The 24,002-nt window shown below is 42.8% G+C and overlaps 1 pseudogene; it reads left to right on the top strand.

Annotated features, from left to right (window-relative positions):
- Nucleotides 1-275: 275 nt before the first annotated feature.
- Nucleotides 276-1,376, top strand: LOC113624152 (cytochrome c oxidase subunit 7B, mitochondrial pseudogene; annotated as a pseudogene).
- Nucleotides 1,377-24,002: the final 22,626 nt, after the last annotated feature.

The raw sequence follows: 24,002 nt of genomic DNA, 5'->3' as shown, positions 1-24,002 counted from the left end.
GGAAATGAACTGCCCGCTCCTTCCACCCTTGGCTGCAAGACCCAGCACAGGGACGAGGAAGATTCTATAGGGGAGGACTGAATACTTGTCAGGGCTTTTACTCAGTATTGATGGCTGGTGTGATGGGGACAGGGGAGAGAGTGAGCATTTGTATTCTAGAGACAGAACGGTCACAGCAAGCATACTCCATTACCACACTGGGGGCATCCCTGTTTCAGAACGAACCAATTAATTAAAGGATGAATGGATTAATTATGTTTATAGGAGATTTGTCCTGTTTTAAAGGCACCAGAAGGACACACCAGTCTTGACTTTAGCCATTCCTGTTTCTGCAAGAAGTGACTTTGCTGTACACCTGAAACTAACATAACATTGTTAATCAACTATACTGCAATATAAAATAAAAAGTTAAAAAAAAAAGTGGCTTTGGCACCACCAGCGACTGTCAGTCTTAACAATGACCTCAGAAAATTTTGATCAGATGCAAGTTAATTTGCTCTGAGCCATTCCCTAGGGACACAGGTGGTCAGACCTAGAGCCCATCATCCCGATAAGAGGCTCCTATGAGCTCAGGACTCAATGCTGAAAGCAGAGTTTGGTGACCGTTTGGAAAGGCATCTTGAGTGGAGAGTGTGTCCTGGCTTGGCCATTGGGAGACTCAAGTTCTAAAGCACAGCTCTACTTACAACCTGTGAGAACTCAACAGGAAAGTGGGAAAGATTTGTCTTTTTGTTTTTTAATTCTCAAAGCTTAGCCCAGTGTAGGAACTCAATAAAGCAAAGAGTGGGGAAGAGAGAGCCAGGGACAGAGGGAAAAATCTGGCCTCCCTCATGAACTTCCTATGGTGACCCCACAGAGAGAAGTGGGGAAGATGCTTTGTGAACTAAACACTGCTAAGTAAGTTCAAAAGTTTTGTGGGATAAAAGTTAGCCTCTAAATGCCACAATTGGAAGTTTAGCAAAAAGTCTGACAGTCTCGTTTTCAGAACTCTTTGCAAGGGTACTTGATATGAAGGTGCAAAAAACTAGCAGCTGCAGTTGCTGCAGTTCTGTCTTCAGCTCCACGATGTTTCCCCTGGTCAAAAATGCACTGTTGCCTCTGAGTTCAAAGCATTCAGCAAACAATGGCAAGGCAGAGCCACCGGAAGCAGGCACCTGAGTTTCATGACAAATATGGTAACGCTGTATTAGCTAATGAAGCCACCTTCTGTGCTGCCGGATGGGCATATACAGCAACACAAATTGGAATAGAATGGAACCTGTCCCCTTTTGGTAGAGTTGCCCCAAAGGGATGGAGAGATCAGTAATCATCCCCGCTGGTTTAATACTGAATTGTTTCAAAACCAACTCGTAACTGATGCCAAGTAAAAGCACTGTGTACCCATTACAATATGGCGTGATGGAAGATTTAAAAAATAAAAGTTTGACAGTCTCTTCTGGAAGGATCCACACAGGATTTTCCTCCACGGAACAAGACCCAGTTTACATAGCCCATGTGCTGGGTCACGGCCCCCCTTCTTTGGAACATGAGGGGTTGATTCCCGTGGGTGTCCTGGGGCCAGGCTCTACTGAGAAGTTAACACCTTGGTGGTACCACATGTTCATGCGTCCCCGTTTACACTGTGTCAGGAATAAATGGAGCTGGTGGCACAGGAATGCCATCCAGGGTGGGACTGTGACCAGGCGGAAGGGAGGGGGGAGATACGGGCTGGCAGTGGGTTGCGATACCAGGCCAGGGGTACCCACGGCCAACTGCACTCAGGGCTTCAGTGCATCTTTAAAGAGAAACACATTCTTAACCATTTGTTGGGTTTTGGGCAGTGCAGTTGGGTAGACAAGAGAACAGGTTCTACAACCAGACTGCCTAAGTTCCAACCGTGGCTTTGTTTCTTTCTAGCTCTAAACCTGGATGAGTCTCGTAACTTCTCGATGGACACGGGGATGATGCTAGTATCTACCTTGTCAGCTTGTTGAGAAGGCCCTGGGGCTGGTCACAGCCACAGACCAAGTGTTTGGTAATTATTTGCTCTCCTGGAGACTCCTCCCAGGTGTGCCCAGGTCAAACACTTGAATCAAAATCGAATAATTATGGTAAAAGAGGCATTGGTCAAGCGATAGGCATGTTCACAATATCTCCTTCAGCCACATATATCTCAGTCTTCATCACAACACCACGAGGAAGGAGTACTTTGCTTATCACAGACACGAAAACTGAGGTCATAACTGGTGTTCAAGGTGGCACCGCTGATTAGCACACCTGTCTTGGGTCCACCCAGACCTGCTTCTTGGAAAACAGCACAAGCAAGGGCTGTGTTTGCCAGCACAGATCTCATCATCACCAGAAGGATCTGTGCAGACAACATGGTAGTTTCTGAAGGAGATCTGAGTCTGACTTCAGCAGCAGGTAGGAAACAAAATACAGTTGGTCCTCTGCACCCACAGATACTGTGCTACACCATTTTATATAAGGGACCTGGGCATCCACAGATTTGGGGATCCTCGAGGGTTCCTGAAACCAATCCCCCACAGACACTGAGAGGCAACTATGGTCAGTAGCTGCAGATGGAACATTCTCCCATAATACAGAGGCAGGTCACAAGGCATGGAAGCTACAGGCAGCGACCTCTGAGGCAGAGGAATTTAAAATGTTGCTCCTAATCTTCAATGTAAGATAAAAGCTGAAAACTCAAAGATCCCCTGTTTAAAAATGCCCTTCAGGCTTTGCCCAACTGAATGGGGAAAATATCCTGCTCAAAACCCTAGAAATATCTGGGGGTGTCAGATTCTAGCTTTGGTTGAAAACCAGGTAAGGAGGGATCAGGTCTTTGAAGAAGGTCTGCTGAAGTCTCTGAGCTCCAGGCCCACCAGAAGCCATGCCCAGCGAGGCTTCTCTCCCCTGTCCTAGATGAAATCGTCAGAGACGGCCTCTGGAAGCTTGAGGAAAGGGAAGCACCATGTAGCAAGGATTCATCCCTAAACCTAATCTGTATTCCTCAACAACTTCCCTGGAGAAGCTCTCTGCCGTGCCAAAGGGAGAAGATATTTTCATTCCATGTTTTATAGACTTGCTTCCTTGCTGGTGCAGGGAACACCACTCTCCTGGCTCCTAACTCTGCTGGATAGGTACAGATGATTATATGCTTTAATTTCATTTCTTTGAATAGGAGGAAGATGATCGCCAGTAAGGTATATGAAAGTCTTATAACAAACAAAAGTAAAGGGTTATGCAAAAATGTATAAGGAATGATGGTGATCACAGTTATAAAGATAAATGTTATGCAGCAAAGGGAAGAAAACCTAAATTTTAATGACAGAAGAATAATTAATAAACTGTGGCTTATCTATACGATAGATGTCTAGACGGCCATTAAAAGCCATTTTACAATGAACTTTTTCTGACGAAGGAAACTGTTTATGGACTAAGGCTGTGTGAAAATCACATGCCGCCTGCCTGCAGGTAAGCTACATGGACAGATGGACGTAGAGACAATGAGAAGGAAGGGGAAAGGAAGAAAGTTACAATATATAAACAGGATTTACCTTAGAGTGGGTATACCAGTGATGAGCTTTATTTTCTCTTTTACTTTTATTTCTTTCGTTCTATCCTGCCTTGTTCTGAAAGCAATTTAAAGTTGTTTACAGAAGGGAGAGGGGGAAGATGGCGGAAGAGTAAGACGTGGAGATCAGCTTCCTCCCCACAGATACACCAGAAATACATCTACACGTGGAACAGCTCCTACAGAACACCTACTGAACGCTGACAGAAGACCTCAGACCTCCCAAAAGGCAAGAACCCCACCACCACCACGTACCTGGGTAGGGCAAAAGAAAAAAGAATAAACAGAGACAAAGGATAGGGACGGGACCTGCACCTCTGGGAGCAAGCCGTGAAGGAGGAAAGGTTTCCACACACTAGGAGCCCCTTCGTGGGCGGAGACTGCGGGTGGCGGAGCGGGAAGCTTCGGAGCCGCGGAGGAGAGCACAGCAACAGGGGTGTGGAGGGCAAAGCAGAGAGATTCCCGCACAGAGGATCAGGGCCGACCGGCACTCACCGGCCCGAGAGGCTTGTCTGCTCACCCGCCGGGGCGGGCAGGGCTGGGAGCTGAGGCTCGGGCTTCGGTCGGAGCGCAGGGAGAGGACTGGGGTTGGTGGCGTGAAACAGCCTGTGGGGGGTTAGTGCACCACGGCTAGCCGGGAGGGAGTCCGGGGAAAAGTCTGGAGCTGCCGAAGAGGCAAGAGACTCTTTCTTGCCCCTTTGTTTCCTGGTGCGCAAGGAGAGGGGATTAAGAGCGCGGCTTAAAGGAGCTCCAGAGACGGGCGTGAGCCGCGGCTTAAAAGCGTGGACCGCAGAGACGGGCATGAGACAATAAGACTGCTGCTGCCTCCACCAAGAAGCCTGTGTGCAAGCACGGGTCACTCTCCACACCTCCCCTCCCGGGACCCTGTGCAGCCCGCCACTGCCAGGGTCCTGGGATCCAGGGACAACTTCCCCGGCAGAACGCACGGCGCGCCTCAGGCTGATGCAATGTCACGCTGGCCTCTGCCGCTGCAGGCCCGCCCCTCACTCCGTGCCCCTCCCTCCACCCGCCGGAGTGAGCCAGAGCCCCCGAATCAGCTGCTCCTTTAACCCCATCCTATCTAAGCGAAGAACAAATGCCCTCCGGCGACCTACACGCAGAGGCAGGGCCAAATCCAAAGCTGAGCCCCGGGAGCTGTGCGAACAAAGGAGAGAAAAGGAAATCTCTTCCAGCCGCCTCAGGAGCAGCGGATTAAATCTCCACAATCAACTTGATGTACCCTGCATCTGTGGAATACCTGAATAGACAACGAGTCATCCCAAATTGAGGAGGTGGACTTTGAGAGCAAGATATATTATTTTATCCCCTTTTCCTCTTTTTGTGTGTGTATGTGTATGCTTCTCTGTGAGATTTTGTCTGTATAGCTTTGCTTTCACCATTTGTCCTAGGGTTCTGTCCTTCCATTTTTTTTTTATTAAAAAAATTTTTTTTCTTAATAATTATTTTTTAATTTTTATTTTAATAATTTTTATTTTATCTTACTTTATTTTATTTTATCCTCTTTCTTTCTTTCTCCCTTTTCTCCCTTTTATGCTGAGCCATGTGGATGAAAGGCTCTTGGTGCTACAGCCAGGAGTTAGTGCTGCCCTCTGAGGTGGGAGAGACAACTTCAGGACACTGGTCCACAAGAGACCTCCAGCTCCACGTAATATCAAATGGCGAAAATCTCCCAGAGATCTCCATCTCAACACCAACACCCAGCTTCACTCAACGACCAGCAAGCTACAGTGCTGGACACCCTATGCCAAACAACTAGCAAGACAGGAACACAACCCCACCCATTAGCAGAGAGGCTGCCTAAAATCATAATGAGGCCACAGACACCCTGAAACACACCACCAGACGTGGACCTGCCCACCAGAAAGACAAGATCCAGCCTCATCCACCAGAACACAGGCACTAGTCCCCTCCACCAGGAAGCCTACACAACACACTGAACCAACCTTAGCCACTGGGGACAGACACCAAAAGCAACAGGAACTACGAACCTGCAGCCTGCAAAAAGGAGACCCCAAACACAGTAAGATAAGCAAAATGAGAAGACAGAAAAACACACAGCAGATGAAGAAGCAAGAAAAAAACCCACCAGACCTAACAAATGAAGAGGAAATAGGCAGTCTACCTGAAAAAGAATTCAGAATAATGATAGTAAAGATGATCCAAAATCTTGGAAATAGAATAGACAAAATGCAAGAAACATTTAACAAGGACCTAGAAGAACTAAAGAGGAAACAAGCAATGATGAACAACACAATAAATGAAATTAAAAATACTCTAGAAGTGATCAATAGCAGAATAACTGAGGAAGAAGAATGGATAAGTGATCTGGAAGATAAAATAGTGGAAATAACTACTGCAGAGCAGAATAAAGAAAAAAGAATGAAAAGAACTGAGGACAGTCTCAGAGACCTCTGGGACAACATTAAATGCACCAACATTCGAATTATAGGGGTCCCAGAAGAATAAGAGAAAAAGAAAGGGACTGAGAAAATATTTGAAGAGATTATAGTTGAAAACTTCCCTAATATGGGAAAGGAAATAGTTAGTCAAGTCCAGAAAGCACAGAGAGTCCCATACAGGATAAATCCAAGAAGAAACATGCCAAGACACATATTAGTCAAACTATCAAAAAATTAAAACAAAGAAAACATATTAAAAGCAGCAAGGGAAAAACAACAAATAACACACAAGGGAATCCCCATAAGGTTAACAGCTGATCTTTCAGCAGAAACTCTGCAAGCCAGAAGGGACTGGCAGGACATACTTAAAGTGATGAAGGAGAAGAACCTACAACCAAGATTACTCTACCCAGTAAGGATCTCATTCAGATTTGATGCAGAAATTAAAATCTTTACAGACAAGCAAAAGCTGAGAGAGTTCAGCACCACCAAACCAGCTTTACAACAAATGCTAAAGGAACTTCTCTAGGCAAGAAACACAATAGAAGGAAAAGACCTACAAAAACAAACCCAAAACAATTAAGAAAATGGGAATAGGAACATACATATCGATAATTACCTTGAATGTAAATGATCAAGTGGGGTTTATTCCAGGAATGCAAGGATTCTTCAATATATGCAAATCAATCAACATGATATAGCATATTAACAAATTGAAGGAGAAAAACCATATGATCATCTCAATAGATGCAGAGAAAGCTTTTGACAAAATTCAACACCCATTTATGATAAAAACCTTGCAGAAAGTAGGCATAGAGGGAACTTTCCTCAACATAATAAAGGCCATATATGACAAACCCACAGCCAACATCATCCTCAATGGTGAAAAACTGAAACCATTTCCACCAAGATCAGGAACAAGAGAAGGTTGCCCACTCTCACCACTATTATTCAACATAGTTTTGGAAGTTTTAGCCACAGCAATCAGAGAAGAAAAGGAAATAAAAGGAATCCAAATCAGAAAAGAAGAAGTAGAGATGCCACTGTTTGCAAATGACATAATACTATACATAGAGAATCCTAAAATTCTACCAGAAAGCTACTGGAGCTAATCAATGAATTTGGTAAAGTAGCAGGATACAAAATTAATGCACAGAAATTTCTGGCATTCCTATACACTAATGATGAAAAATCTGCAAGTGAAATTAAGAAAACACTCCCATTTACCATTGCAACAAAAAGAATAAAATATCTAGGAATAAACCTACCTAAGGAGACAAAAGACCTGTACGCAGAAAATTATAAGACACTGATGAAAGAAATTAAAGATGATACAAATAGATGGAGAGATATACTATGTTCTTAGATTGGAAGAATCAACATTGTGAAAATGACACTACCCAAAGCAATCTACAGATTCAATGCAATCCCTATCAAACTACCACTGGCATTTTTCACAGAACTAGAACAAAAAATTTCACAATTTGTATGGAAACACAAAAGACCCCAAATAGCCAAAGCAATCTTGAGAACGAAAAACGGAGCTGGAGGAATCAGGCTCCCTGACTTCAGACTATACTACAAAGCTACAGTAATCAAGACAGTACGGTACTGGCACAGAAACAGAAAGATAGATCAATGGAACAGGATAGAAAGCCCAGAGATAAACCCACGCACATATGGTCACCTTATTTTTGATAAAGGAGGCAGGAATGTACAGCGGAGAAAAGACAGCCTCTTCAATAAGTGGTGCTGGGAAAACTGGACAGGTACATGTAAAAGTATGAGATTAGAACACTCCCTAACACCATACACAAAAATAAGCTCAAAATGGATTAAAGACCTAAATGTAAGGCCGGACACTATCAAACTCTTAGAGGAAAACATAGGCAGAACACTCTATGACATAAATCACAGCAAGATCCTTTTTGACCCATCTCCTAGAGAAATGGAAATAAAAACAAAAATAAACAAATGGGACCTAATGAAACGTCAAAGCTTTTGCACAGCAAAGGAAACCATAAAAAACACCAAAAGACAACCCTCAAAATGGGAGAAAATATTTTCAAATGAAGCAACTGACAAAGGATTAACCTCCAAAATTTACAAGCAGCTCATGCAGCTCAATAACAAAAAAACAAGCAACCCAATCCAAAAATGGGCAGAAGACCTAAATAGACATTTCTCCAAAGAAGACATACAGATGGCCAACAAACACATGAAAGGATGCTCAACATTATTAATCATTAGAGAAATGCAAATCAAAACTACAATGAGATGTCATCTCACACCAGTCAGAATGGCCATCATCAAAAAATCTAGAAGCAATAAATGCTGGAGAGGGTGTGGAGAAAAGGGAACCCTCTTGCACTGCTGGTGGGAATGTAAATTGATACAGCCACTATGGAGAACAGTATGGAGGTTCCTTAAGAAACTACAAATAGAACTACCATATGACCCAGCAATCCCAGTACTGTGCATATACCCTGAGAAAACCATAATTCAAAAAGAGTCATGTACCAAAATGTTCATTGCAGCTCTATTTACAATAGCCCAGAGATGGAAACAACCTAAGTGTCCCTCATCGGATGAATGGATAAAGAAGATGTGGCACATATATACAATGAAATATTACTCAGCCATAAAAAGAAACGAAATTGAGCTATTTGTAATGAGGTGGATAGATCTAGAGTCTGTCATACAGAGTGAAGTAAGTCAGAAAGAGAGAGACAAATACCGTATGCTAACATATATATATGGAATTTAAGAAAAAAATATATCATGAAGAACCTAGGGGTAAGACAGGAATAAAGACACAGACCTACTAGAGAATGGACTTGAGGATATGGGGAGGGGGAAGGGTGAGCTGTGACAAAGCGAGAGAGAGGCATGGACATATATACACTACCAAACGTAAGGTAGATAGCTAGTGGGAAGCAGCCACATAGCACAGGGAGATCAGCTCGGTGCTTTGTGACCGCCTGAAGGGGTGGGATATGGAGGGTGGGAGGGAGGGTGACACAAGAGGGAAGATATATGGGAACATATGTATATGTATAACTGATTCACTTTGTTATAAAGCAGAAACGAACACACCATTGTAAAGCAATTATATTCCAATAAAAATGTAAAAAAAAAAAAAAAGAACAGGAAAGAAAGTTCTCCCATGTTCTCTGCTCATCGGGACACTGTGGAAGGGGTAAATAGTGGGGCAAAGTTTGTCGCCCTCTGTGACCCAGTGAGTCACCTTCAGGGAATCCAAGCAGACTCTGTGTGAGTTGAAGACACAGTGTCAAAGTAAGCAAACAGCTGCATTGGCGGGCGGGTTACTAATTCCAGGCTCTGTGCTGACTTCTGCAAACTATCTCATCTAATCCTCACACAGCCCTACATTGTATCATCATCATTCCTCATAGACCTGGAAACAGTTTAGAGAATAACTCAAACTCAATGAGCTGGCACATGGCAGGGCCAGTATTCAGACTCTCCATGCCCAACATGGTTCACCATTCCGCCCTATTGCTTTTCAATCCAGAAAAAAATAAGCAGTGTTCCATACAGGGCAATGGCACAATGCCAAAATGTAGTTCATTGAAAAAAACCCAACAGGGGATCGTTTTTCTCTTTTTTGTATTTCCAAGCTTTGGCCAACGATTAGGTTTACTTTTAAGTTGTCCACCCTTTTGGATTCCCTGCACCACTTCTCAAGCCACTCTGACTTGCACTGTTTCCAACTGACTTTCAGAGTTCTGGAGGCATCCGTTTCTCTCTACCTGATGAAGGACCTTCCTCGGGATGCAGAGAATCACCTTTGTTGTAAATAAGCTCCTCCTCGTGCTGCAGCTTCTACAGTTCCAACGTTAAGCCCATCAACAAACTACTTCTATGAGGTGAATCTTCAAACTGAACTTAAATCAACTGTGAACACATCACTGAGCCCCTCCCGCACAGCCCTTCTTCACCTCATGTATCTCTGATTCCTCACCCCATCCTTTGGAGGGCATGTTCTATTAGACCCAACAGGTGGAGGAAGTAGGGAGACCCAGGAATTTAAAATGGTATTAAACTGACCAAAACAATATTTACTAGAACTGGTAATGTTGATTGGAAATAAGTGCCCTCCTACATTCACATGTGGAATATAAACAAGAATAACCTTCATTCCCGAGGACAGTTTTATAAAGCATGCCAACAGCGTTGACAGTATACAGAGCCTCTGAACCAGAAATTCCACTTGAGTAGATTATTCTAAGGAGACAAGGATAAATGAAGGCAAAATGTAGCTAGTAGGATGTTTCCTAGCACTGTTTTAATAGGGCAAGCCTGGAAGCCAAATGTCTAAAAATAAGAGTTTGTTTAAATAAATTGGGGTCTACCTTTATAAACAAATAGCACGCATCCACATAAAAGCGATGTCGTAGAACGAAATATATATTGACTTTAAAATTATTTTTGCTTTTGATGTATTTAAAGTGAGGAAAGTGGGTAACAAAACAATTTGTGCCACATGATCTCATTTTTCAAAGAAACACTGTAATATGAATGTGTAAGAAAAAATCTAGAAAGATATAAATATATACTCGAAAAGGTTGATAGTAGTTATTTAAACTAACCCATAGTGAAGATGAATTACTCTGTAAAAAAATGAAAAGGAATTTAAAAATGAAACAAGCAAAACATACCAAGCCTCCAGTTTTGCATTTCTGTTTATATAGAACAAAAGAGCCAAGATATGGATTAAATAACTCACAAAGCCAGGTCAGAATATTCTTCTGTGTTTGTCTCTGGCATTGCCATGAACGGAGCTAAAGACGTAACAACCCTTCACATCAGGTGGAGGTTGATGGAAGACACCCATGTAAGCATGGCACTGTCTCCTGAGGGATGCCAACCCAGGGATGTCAATGAAAGTAACCCAGAGCTTTCTCTCTCTAACGCTTTCAAGTTCAAACCAATTTTTATAATATTCGTAAGAAATTTCCTTTCACCCAAACCCTCCCCATCTTGGATTTCACAAGCCCACACCTACCCCAATGGACCCAGCAGTGGTTTATTATAGCTTTCACGGAAGCAGAAAGCACTTGGTAATCAAAGATAATTCTGCCTCCACGTGAATAAATGCAGTTCAGACTCGTCTGCCACTAAAAGTCCTCAAAGGAATAGAAGACATCAATGCATATGATTTTAGTTCTAAACTGTTTTTAAAGTATGTTCCAGCACACTTAATAGCAGAGTGAGCTAATGTACATCAGCACTTCTTTTTCTTGAAAGCTGCTTCCATGTGTGACTGAACGGAAAGGTGCATCCTGGCCTTTCATCTAAAATAGCATCTGAGAAAGTGACTGTTTTCCTTCACCCCTTTCCTTTTCCCCGGTTTGGGAAAACTTTCATTCTCTAACAAAAACTTATTAAGTTTCTGCTAGAAAACACAGATATGACGATGTTTCATTGCAGTGGCTTTCAAATGGTACCCTGTACAACCTCCCTTGCCTTGTTTTTGCTAGACCAACTGCCAAGCAAATTCTGGGCTTCCAGATAAAATGTCAAGGAGTTTCAAGGCTGAAAAATGTTAGAAGGCCACTCACCAAAGGGCGGTAGGGATACAAGGCCCCTCATGATGTAACCTTAGCTTGCCTCTCTCCATAGTTCCATGAATTACTTGGATGGTTTGCATGTCCAGTGTACACCTTGTTCTTTCATGCCTCAGTGGCTTCCCACACTCTGCCCTCTCTACTGGATCCACCTTCCTATCCTTGACTGCCTAGGAACTGCTGACACACTTGCTCAGACATCCCCTGCTTTATGAAGCATTCAATGAACAAGGTCCTTTCCAACTTTCCCAGCAAGGTCAGCCCCTCCAATGTCAAGGCTACTTCCTGTACCTTAGAGATAATCCCATCATTACATGGGTCACACTCAGCTAGAGTATGTTTTACATGTACATCTTCTTTACCAGAAAGTAAGGGTTTTGAGAGCAATGTCTAGGTCATATCTCTTTTTGATCCCAGAATTAGCATAGCACTCTTCTCAATAACTAAGGGCTCATAAAACTTAGTTGATCTAGACCAAAAGGCTATGTTGGGTCATCAGAGAGAGTGAAGGAAAAGGGAAGTGGGGGGAGGAAGAGAAGATGGAGAAAGTGGAAGATACAGGAGAGGAGGGAGAGAAAAAGGGGAGTATGGGGTGAAATACTCAAGAATGTGATGGTTTTAGAATCTTGAAATCTGGCTTTTTGTGTGGCCAAAATTTTCTTACCGTATTACATTTGTTGTTTAATTGATGTCAAGAGAAGGTGAGCAAATAGGTAGTAATATTAAACTTTGTGTGTTTCCAGGAGAAAGTGCAGTGTTGGGGGATCTGTAGGTGCATATTGGGACAGCAAGACACTCTTCAATGTGTGTTTTAACAACTTATGCTTGAGAAATGATTATTAGACATCAAAATATCTTTCATATATCTTTGTCCACTTTGCCTTTAAAATCCTCCATGACAACATTTCTCTAAGTATGTTCCATGGACTAGGTGGTGGGTGAGAAAAAGATCAAATAATTCCTGGCTTAAAAACACTTTTAGGAAATGTTCAGTTAAATTAAAAAATTCTTTGTCTGCAAGACTACCCAGGTCTTTAAAATACTGTTACACATTTTGAATCTCTAAGAGTATTCAGAATTTCTCAAATTCAGTTGACCATAGAATCCCTTTTTGATAGTGCATCCCCTAGGTCTAAAACACACCTTAGAAAATGAAGTCGTACATAGTAAGTAGGGTAGATACCGTTCCTTGCCATTTATAAAGGGCACCAATACTAAAGAAAGTGATATCCTCAAGAGCATACAGCGAGTAAGAGTGAGGATTTCAAGCCAAGTACCAGAGACATTAGTTCACTGTGATTCCTAATCACTTTGAATATAATGCAATTTAGGTTTTGGGAATGTTTATTTTGGCCTGAATCAAATTTCATACTTCAGAATTAGGTGTGGAACTTTTAGACCCCCCAGCCTTTATCTATGGAGTCCCACATGCACAGGTAGTCCTGAAACAGGCTTAATATAATGGGAGTTTTAAAGCCAGAGCCCAGGACTTCCCTGGTGGTCCAGTGGTTAAGACTCCGCGCTCCCAGTGCAGGGGGCATGGGTCTGATCCCTAGTCAGGGAACTAAGATTCCACATGTCACATGGCACGGCAAAAATTTTTAAAAAAAAGCAAAGTCAGAGCCAAGCCCTGAGGCTTGGTCATGAAGCATAGATGGAGAAGCTACAGTGATCTCCCCGCACATACAAACCACTGTTAAAATGTACATTTTGATAGATTTTCATGGAAATAAGCAGTAATTTCCTAGTACTTAGACATTGACATAGATAATAGACTAACGAAATAGATCTGAAAGAAGACAGATATTCACACTGCAATTCAAATTAACTTATTTTGTCCATCAATATCACTGGAAATAAAATGTTCTGGTCACAAGCGTCCTCTTATCACAATAATGTCATAAAACAGAAGCTACTAGAAGGTATAACCTTCTTTTTAGCCTTACGCTAAAACCACTATAGATTTTCACCAAGTCATTCTAGATTCGTAGAATCCATCTTCCACTTCAAGGCACATCCTAAGGATCATCACTGTCAGAATCAGACATTGTTTCAAGAAAAGCATCAGAGCAGAGATCAAGAGACCGGCTCTGCTGTCAACTAGTTTATGACCTTAAGCGAGTCATTTGCTCCCCCTAAACTTTGCTGCTATAATCCTATGCCGTCTCAGCAGTGGCCCCTCGCCACAGTTGGCAACTCTGCCCCAGAAATGCAGCTAGCCCTCACTGAAGTATGCTGTAAATGTAAAATACATACTCAATTTCAGATACTTAAAATGAGAAAAAGAATATCTCAGTACATTTTATATTGAATTCACATTGAAATGATACTATTCCCGAAGTATTGGGTTGATTAAAATATATAATTAATTTCACATTTCTTTTTACTGTATTTTTTTAAGTGTGGCTATTAGAAAATTTAAAATTACCATCGTGACTCGCTTTATATTTATATGGACAGCCTTGATCTGATCTGTCAAATGAGGTCATGGTTTCAGATCACCGCACAGTTACCTTCCAGCCTTGAACTTTTAAGATGGAACGCTTGATAGAGAATAGAACCCAGGAAGATGTGAGGCATAAACACTGACTGAAAGAACCAGCAAGACAATGTTCCAGAGGAGACTCTGAGCTTGAAGAATCACAGAGGAAACGCTGGGTGTGCCGCCGAAGGGGAATGGGAAGGGGAGAAGCCACTAGGGGGAGGGGGAAGGGGCCGGGGACTGAAGGGGGACGGGGAGGAGATCAACAGAAGCAGCAAAACTTCTCTCATGATATTGTCAAGGGTGGATATCGATAGATTCAGCAAGTTTTATTTCTCTTGGTTTGTGCCTTACTTCGTCAAACTGGTAAACACTGGTTGGAAGTTACTGAGAAGGGCATGTCCACCTTCGTGGAAGGATAAGGGGTTAAGGAGGAGGAAGCTGAACAAGAAAGCCTGGCTCAATAACTTGGACCGAGTCCTTCAAACTCCCATCCACTCTCCTCAAACCTCATCCTAAGCCCCTTGGGCAGACTGTCAAGAGGAGGCTTCATGGAACAAAGACTCACTGAAAAGGATTGTGGAAATAAAGGCATTTTAGCTTGGTGAGGAGTACTCCGATTCAGAAGGAAAATGCTTCCCATGACCTTGTCTTCTGGGGGGAAGAAAAAGGAACCCAGAGTCAGTTTATCAGACTCTGAAAATGAAAATGACCAGAGAGTGAAGCAAGTTTACATGCTTGATAACCACATGATTAGAGAAAAAAACCTTTGCAATCCTGACATAATTTCAGAGAAGTCTGAAGGAGGAAAGCTGGGAAATTTATAGATGGGCATTTTTTAAATTTTTTGCCGTACGCGGGCCTCTCACTGCTGTGGCCTCTCCCGTTGCGGAGCACAGGCTCCGGACGCGCAGGCTCAGCCGTCATGGCTCACGGGCCCAGCCGCTCCGCGGCATGTGGGATCTTCCCAGACCGGGGCACGAACCCGTGTCCCCTGCATCGGCAGGCGGACTCTCAACCACTGCGCCACCAGGGAAGCCCTATAGATGGGCATTCTTGATGTGAGTTCTAGAAAGGTGTCTCTAGTATGGGAATAGGGGAATTCATGTGAACTTGCTAGGGAAAGACAGAATAAGCCCCCATGGGAGTCGTCTTAAGAATACTAATGCCATTTCCCACACCAATTTCCAGCAATTCACTCACCAGCAATGTAGGGATGCATGACACATTTTAATTTTCAATCTCATGGGTTAAAAAAAATAGTATTTCATTCTTGCTTTCATTTGCATTTTTTCAATTTTCAGATGTCTACTAGCCATCTAAAATTATCATTCTGTGAAATGTCTATTTATGTTCTTTTATCCACATTTCTATTGGACTGTCTTTTCCTACCAATTTATAGGATTTCTAGCACTTGGGGTGCTAGAAATAAAGTGTTGTAAATGTCTTTGCCCAGCCAAAAAAAAAAAGAAAGAATACTAATGCCAGAAAAACAACATGAGCACCCATTTGCTGGTGTTTCTCCCAAGGGAAAGGACTCAGGAGCATTTGGGTTGAAACAGTTCTTCTCTATGTGGAAAGTTTAACATACGTCATCTCAGGCTTTCCAACTGCCTTCCACGACTCCCAGAACTCCTAGGAAGTCAAATTATCCCCTCTCTGTTTCTTCTTGAGAACCAGTGAGACTACAACATCCTACCCCAAGTCCCATCACGTTTTTACAGATCAGATTAAGTCAAGCCCAGAGGAGCCATGTGATTCTGGACAGTCTTTGAGTTGGCTGCTGGTAAAGCTTGGCTAGAATCCAAGCCTCCTAAGTTAAATCATTGAATATTGCCTTGGGCTTCCTGAGCAGGGCAGCACAGGATTATAACACACCATGAAGTAGCGGTATTGATTATCTAGACCGCCTGCACTGCATCCCAACCATTGAAAAGAAACGCCCAACAATCTCTCTGACAGATGAACATCTGTGGGTCTGTTGATCACAGATGATGGAGGTCAAAATTTTATTTCTGATGTTCAAAAGCCACTTAAAAGTTTCCAGAAAAAGATAAAGCATAATATGATGTTTAAAATGAATTACAGTCTTTAAGCATTAAAATATGTATTATTCAATGTTTGTTTCATCTAAGCAGTTAATCACTGCATCAACTTAAACTTGAAGTCTAAGTCAACTTTGGCTTCACTTCAGATGAATGAAGCTTTGCTCAGTTTTGAGTCCTCGTTAGAATAGCCCCAGAAAGTTTCTGAAGGGAATCCTGCCATGCAGAGCAGAATATAAGATAATAATGAAGATTTTCTGTACTAGGAATATACTACTATAGTTTTACTAAGTTAGAGAAGTTCTAGATAATGGATAAACCTGGGGCTGGGAAGAAGCATTACACTCACTGATACAGAATTTTTAAAAGTAAGTGTCGTTGTGCAAATTGATTTATTAAGGAAAAACCGTGTGAATCTCAAAAAGAAATCTCATCCCATAAAGGAAGTCAAAGAAAAAACACTTTCGCTCTCATGTAATCCAACCCCTTCATTTTGGGGACAGGCACATTGAGACCCAGGCTGGGACAGTAGAATTTTCCTTCCTCACAAAACGATGCTAGCCGTCTAGAGCGAAGTTGAGCAGTGTTACAGTTAAGCAATGGGTCTTACAGAAATCAGAGAAATAAGAAAGATTGCTTTCCTCCAAGAAGTATTCAGTAGCTTCATTTTTTTCCCTTTTATTTCTTTCGTATGTTTTAAAACTACTGGTGAAACAGGTGGTATTTGGTGTCCAGTCTTTTTTTCTTAAAAAAATGGAGCAGGGAAGAAATTTAAATCCCTTTCTAATGTAGACATTAATAACAGCTCTGCCACTGGGTCCAAGTTGTTCAATGCTATATATAAAAAAAGTTATATGTCAATTGTTGATTTAGAAATACTCAGTTAGCTACATAGTAACTGGTTGTGAAATCTTGACACCTCCACCCAAAATTATTTATTTGTTGGTTGATTGATTGGTTGGTTCTGCCCAACACAGCCTAGTAATGTTTTGAGGCAAAAATGTTAGATCTCTACCTCCAGCAAATTTGAAAATACATTTTGAGGACTTTTGCTTCTGAGAAAAAGAGAAATCTTCAAGACACCACAATTATTCCACCAAAAACAATCAGGAAAGCAAGATAAATTGAAACAAACAAACAGGTATTTCAAAGAATCAGAGAAGCCATGAGGAATAAGATTAAGACTGTAAAACTCTGGAGGAGGAAGCCCCTTGCAGAGGAGCACTGGGGACGTCCTGCCCTACTGATCACGGGTGAAGGCTGAAAGCTGAGACCCTGGGCTGGGGGCAGGCAGAGGGCCTCTACTGTGAGACAGAAACCAGCGGAGCTGATGTCAGTGCAAAAACCTGCAGTGACAATATTGGGCATGGCATGGCCTCAAAGAGTGTGTTTTCACCATTAAAAGATGTACTAGGGCTTCCCTGGTGGCGCAGTGGTTGAGAGTCTGCCTGCCGATGCAGGGGACACGGGTTCGTGCCCCGGTCCGGGAAGATCCCACATGCCACGGAGCGGCTGGGCCCGTGAGCCATGGCCGCTGAGCCTGCGCGTCCGGAGCCTGTGCTCCGCAACGGGAGAGGCCACAACAGTGAGAGGCCCGCGTACTGCAAAAAAGAAAAAAAAGATGTACTAAATTCCACAGGTACATGGGGTGGGAGACTAAAGGGTTAAATCAAACCTTCTGAAGAGCAGACTGGGATTTTCCACAAGCTCCCAGGAAGAAAACACACCTCACTGGGGAAAGAGCCATGAATGAGAGTTGAAAGCTCTTGAGGAGGTGACTGGTCACTTTTCCAGGGGGCACAGACCTATCAGGGAAGAACCAGAGGCTGAGAATCCAGGCCTGGTCCCTGGCCCCTGTCAAGGGGCTGCTGCTGGGATAAGAAGAAACCAAGAGAGCTGAACCTTTATACTCCTTGAACAACAGCTCCCCATTTCCCCCTCCCCAGCACCTGGTAACCACTATTCTACTCTGCTTCTGTGAGTTTGACTATTTCAGATTTGTCATGTAAGTTGATTCAAGCAGATTTGTCCTTCTGTGTCTGGCTTATTTCGTTCAGCATGATGTGCTCCAGTTCCATCCATGTTATTGCAAATGGCAGGATTTCCTTCTTTTTTAAAAAGGCTAAATAACGTTATGCTGTACACCACATTTTTCTTTATCCATTCTTCCATCCATAGACATGTTCTAGGGATCTGCTCTGTAGTATCATGCCTGTAGTTAACAATACTGTGTTGTGCACTAAAAATTTTGTGACAAGGGTAAATCTCATGTTAAGTGTTTGAAAGAGAGAAAAGAAGGAGGGAAGGGGGGAGGGAGGGAGGGAAGAAGGGAAGGAGAGAGAGAGAGAAAGAAAGAAAGGAAAAAAGAAAGAACGAACGAGAGAGGGAAAGCAAGCAAGCAAACAAGAAAGAAAGGAAGTCTAGCACACGTTAAGCACTAATAAATACTAACTATAATTCACTTCCCTGTAAAAAAAAAAAAAAGAAAGAAAGAGAGAGAGAAACAAAGAAAGAAAGTCTAGCACGTTAAGCACTGATAAATGTTAATTACTATAATTTGCTTCCCTGTTAAAAAAAAAAGAAAGAGCGAGAGAGAGAAAGAGAGAGAAAGACAGAGAGAAAAGGAGGGAAGGGGGAGGGAGGGAGGGAAGAAGGGAAGAAGAGAGAGAGAAAGAAAGAAAGGAAAAAAGAAAGAGAGAGAGGGAAAGAAAGGGAAAGAAAGAAAGAAGGAAAGAAAGAAAGTGTAGCACATGTTAAGCACTAATAAATTTAGGCTAACTACTATAATTCACTTCCCTGTAAAAAAAAAAAAAAAAAGGAAGAGAGAGAGAGAGAAACAAAGAAAGTCTAGCACATTAAGCACTAATAAATGTTAACTACTATAATTTGCTTCCCTGTAAAAAAAAAAAGAAAGAGAGAGAGAAAGAAGAAAAGAAAGAAAGAAAGAAAGAAAGAAAGAAAGAAAGAAAGAAAGAAAGAAAGAAAGAAAGAAAGGAAAGAAAGAAAGAAAGAAAGAGAAAAGAAAGAAAGAAAGGAAGAAAGAAAGAAACCATCAGAGCTTTGCATAGTTGCTTCGGGGACAAGTAACAGAATAAGAGTCTTGAAAACCTAAAAACTGAAACTAGTCTCTGTCTGAGGACGTAGCCTCCTTTAGGGGTAAGCCAAAAACCTCTCACCACGGCCTTTGCTTTTCCAACCCATCTAATCTCTCTGTTTTGTGGGTTCTCTTAGCCTTTCTGTTCATTCTCCCAAAGAAGATGTCCCATCACTTGCAACTCAAGAAATAAATAATAATCAGCCATTTCTTCATCACACTTTTTGAACCTTTCTTTGAAAATTATCTTTCCAGGTTAATAACTGCTGTCCTTATGTGACTTACACATAGGCAAAATGATATATTTTAAAAACGATCTGTGGCCTGATTATCACCAAAGATCAAAGCTGCACTGTGGCAGACACAGGCCATGGAGCTGGAGAAGAAAATCAAGGTGTGTGCTGCAAGAGGGTTAGAAGAAGCAGAAAGGAGAAAAGATGGGTCTGGAGCCAGTGCTCTGAAGGCCTGTGTAGACTTCACTGCATGCCTCACTGATTTGGTACAAAGCTCACACTGTCTCATAATGAGTTCATTTCTCATATCTCTGTCTTATTCCTCAAACTCCAAGTAAATTGTAAACTTCTCAAAGGCAAGGTCTTAAATATCTCATAACAGCTAGCCCTGCTGTGAACGCAAGACAAGGTCACAGAAAGAGAAAGGAATAAAGAAGCCAGTAATTGAAGGGAGGAAAAAGAGAGAAGGGGCAGGCCTCAAAATCAGAGTGCTACACAAAGTACATCAAGGCGTTCTTTTAGCAAGGAGAGTTAGCCAAGGCCCTTTTAAGGTCTGGTGTCCACCTTGCAGACAGCCTTTCAGGGCCCAGGCTGTAGCTCTCCTCTAACAGCCTGCTTAGAAATGAGCTGAAAGGCACTTAATGGAGTTCCATGAAGTTCCCAGGTCTGGACGACCTGCCGTGTTTTGTTTAGGGGCACAAAACTGGACCCCATCTTTGTGGAAAAGCAGTGAGACTCCTGGGAAGACTGCTACACCTCACCAAGAAAAGAACTGGAAAGTACTGCTTTGTTATAAAATAAAAGGCTCTTACTTATTCATATGCATTTGTTCGTTTTCTTTCTCCTTGTGTATTTGTTATATTGTTCCCTAAACTAATTACCTAATTACAGAGAGTGAAAGCATTTAAAGGATTAAAGTGAGATCCCTCACATGTAATGTGGAGGTAGAGGTGCTTATTAATGGCTCCACTGAAAAATGCTCCAGCCCCTCCCACCCAGCCACTGAGTCATTCATTCATCTGCTTCCTCTACCCAAGTGTTTAACCAGCGTTAATCCCTCTAAGGTACCTGTAAATACCATTGGTCATTTATACTAAGTCCTTTAATTAATCACATTAGTGGTCAGTGGTGACTCTCTTCTTTCCCTCAAGCCATTCGTGCAATTTCCTGGGGAAAGAACCAACTAGAACACACATTTCTACGAATGGCTGCAAGGCACCTTGGAACCAATTATTCCTTCAAAATGGGAGTCACTAACGTTTCAGACTAGAGAAGTCAAAACAGGGCTATTTTTATGTTGACGCATGGACGTGGCTGACATCTGTATTCTGCTCTAGATAGAGAAGGATGACAAGAAGCACACACAAGAAAGAAGCAGCTGCTCAGAAGCATCGCTTCGGCAAGTCAGAGACCCATGGAAATCAGCAAGCTTCTTCTGTACCAGGCCCCGTGGCAGATGCATTAGCGGAGGTAAACCAGGTTATCCTGCAGGAACGAACAACTCCAAAAATTGCATAAAGGTTGCTATCTCATTCGTGCCCATTTTGGGTTAGGTCTGAGTGGCATCCTTGCATTTGCTCAGCAGTGCAGCCGGCTTCAATTGTGTAACTGCATCGTCTCAACGTGAAGCCTCCTGCGTGACAGGGAAAGAGAACCGCAAGTAGGCTTGTCACTGTCTCAGCCTGGGGTGACAAATGTCACTTCCAAGACTAACCACACTGTCGCAGCCAAGTGCAAGGAGGCTAAGGCCTACAGTCGTTATGTGTGTTTGGAAGGGAAGGAGAAGCAGGTAATAGTGATACTACTAATGTCCATCAAAGAAGAGTTAAGTCCACCAGTCTTTACATCAACTACTTATTGGTTAAAGGTAATAATACCTCACTCTGATAGGGTCATGTAGTGATACGCCTTATCTCATTTGTTTTAATTCTACCTTGTTTTATATTTATCACAATCTACTGTGTTTTCTTCTGTCATATAACTCAGAGAGCAAACCCTGAATGAATAGGAATTTAGCTGGGAAGTGCTTCAATTCTACCACACACATCTTTCTATTATGTCAGTTCTCACAAGGCTTCTGGGTGCTGTAATTCACAGATTACAAGGACTTTCTAAAGTGATGTACGTGTAATTTTTCCTAAAAAGGTGTCTGTACTTTTCAGCAGATTCTCAAAGTTTTCCCTCCACGGGTCCATTGACTCCCTGAGGGTTGAGACTGTCACAGTAGCCATTTGATCTTCCAGAGCATTCATGGAGTATGTGGCATGGCCAAGTGGACAAAAGAGATGACTGAGGAAGGAATTTAGGAGGAGAAGTTGGGAAGGAGCAGGGGTCCTCCTAGAGGAAACTGGAAGATGGGTTCAGCAATTGGAGGGATGGGATCTGGCCAAGAGGTCCAGCAGGAAGGCAGTGAGGATGTGGAGAGTGGTAGGGAGGGAGCCCGGAAGCAGTATCCAGGTACAAAAGGAGTGTGGGAGTATCTAGAAGACAAGCATTTGTGTATTTTGCATTTTGCAAAGGGCTAGAAAAAACAACCTGGTCTGCCCTAGATAAGGATGCCCTACCACCAGAGCTGGTACTCCACTGAGCTCCTGGTGAAAAGGCGGCTGGCTGTGCATCCAGGCCCATTAGCTGAACTTTCTGGAACAAGGGATTAGCATATACACCAAAGTTTTTAAAATGAGTCCCATGGGGGCTTCCCTGGTGACACAGTGGTTGAGAGTCCGCCTGCCGATGCAGGGGAGGCAGGTTTGTGCCCCGGTCTGGGAAGATCCCACATGCCGCGGAGCGGCTGGGCCCGTGAGCCATGGCCGCTGAGCCTGCGCATCCGGAGCCTGTGCTCCGCAACGGGAGAGGCCACAACAGTGAGAGGCCCGCGTACCGCAAAAAAAAAAAAAAAAAGAGTCCCATGATTCATTTCGTGAATTGACTTACATATTAATTTTAAGGAAATCATCCCCTACAGTATCATTGTGTTTTAAAGGTAGTTTTGCTCTTTACTGGGAAGATGAAAGGGTGAAACGCTGACGTAGAAAGAATTAACAATGTACATAGACAATTAAATAACACATTTAAGGAAGAAATTATGTTAAAACAAAATGCTGGGGCTTCCCTGGTGGTGCAGTGGTTAAGAATCTGCCTGCCAATGCAGGGGACATGGGTTCGAGCCCTGGTCTGGGAAGATCCCACATGCCAGGGCACAACTAAGCCCCTGCGCCACAACTACTGAGCCTGCGCTCTAGAGCCCGTGAACCACAACTACTGAAGCTCACACGCCTAGAGCCCATGCTCCGCAACAAGAGAAGCCACCACGATGAGAAGCCCGCGCACCGCAACGAAGAGTAGCCGCAACCAGAGAAAAGCCCACGTGCAGCAACGAAGACCCAATGCAGCCAAAAATAAATAAATAAAATTTAAAAAAAATGCTACCTCATAAAAGATGGAAATCCACAACTAAGTACTAATACAAATTTCAGTGATTTGGGGAGGCTGAAATTATTTTATTTTTTTGATTATAAAAACAAGGAGTCGGTTTATTCTGAAATTCCAGGAGGTTTTCTATAAAGTGACAATGTTCAAACATGTTTTAAAGGAGACACGGCATACATGGACAGGTAAGCACACCTTTTGTCACCTGTGGTAATATTGCCCTGGCAGCTCAGTCTGTGCCACTGGTCCTTCCCTTTACATGTCCAGGGCAGGGTAAAATCACTCTGCTTGAAATGCAAAAACTGGATTTGAAACGTCCTCCCCACTCTGCTTTGTCAATTACCATCACACCTGCCCTTCAGAAGCCGGTTTACAAACCCACAGCCCCACAGACTTGCTAACTTGAATCCACTGACTGTACTTTTTTAAAATGATAACTGTCATTTCCAAGGATGTGCTACATGCCTACAAAATACATTTTCAGGCCTGCAGATGAGAAACACATTAAGGTACTGATCTGTTTACATGTCTGCTACCCATGGCAGACATCTAATCCCTCAAAAGGGCTGAATCCCTTGTCATTTCTTCTTTGGCTTTACACCCAGTGGTGCTGGCCATACAGCAAAGACCTCACTAACGTCTGTGAGAGAGAGAGGGAGAATATGCATGAGGCTCAGATAGAAACAAATTTTTCATACTGACGTAAGGATCAGAGATAGAGCTGCAACTCAACATCTGATCACAAAACTGCATATGAAGCCGTTTCTTCACCTTGAACTGCTTCAGCCCATGAGGCCTGATTGTGAAAGGAGGAGTGTTTCATTTATGGCTCGTTAGAGTCAGCTGGTGACAACAGCGCCAGTAAAAACATCTACTAAATGCTTACATTTTGCCAGGTGCTTTCTGTGCTTTGCATGCGCTATCTGATATTTTCACACTTGGAAACTGTGCATAAACATGGACACAGAAAGATGCATAAAACAGCACATGTTTAATGAATAATCAGGACGTGATCTGCCACATAAATGCCATCCAAGCTAAAATCAAAAGAACATAATCAAACCAGAACCAGAGGGGAGTGTGGCCTTCCCTCCCTCCAACCCAGTAGAAACCACTGTGCTCTCGTTAGGATAATAATGGTCTTGCTTGTCT

The sequence above is a fragment of the Aethalodelphis obliquidens genome, unplaced genomic scaffold, assembly GCF_003676395.1.
Source record: "Aethalodelphis obliquidens isolate GAN/ISIS:26980383/991018 unplaced genomic scaffold, ASM367639v1 scaffold12, whole genome shotgun sequence".
Lineage (NCBI taxonomy): Eukaryota > Metazoa > Chordata > Mammalia > Artiodactyla > Delphinidae > Aethalodelphis > Aethalodelphis obliquidens.
Note: the sequence above shows the minus strand (reverse complement) of the source record. Positions and strands in the feature narration are given on the sequence as shown.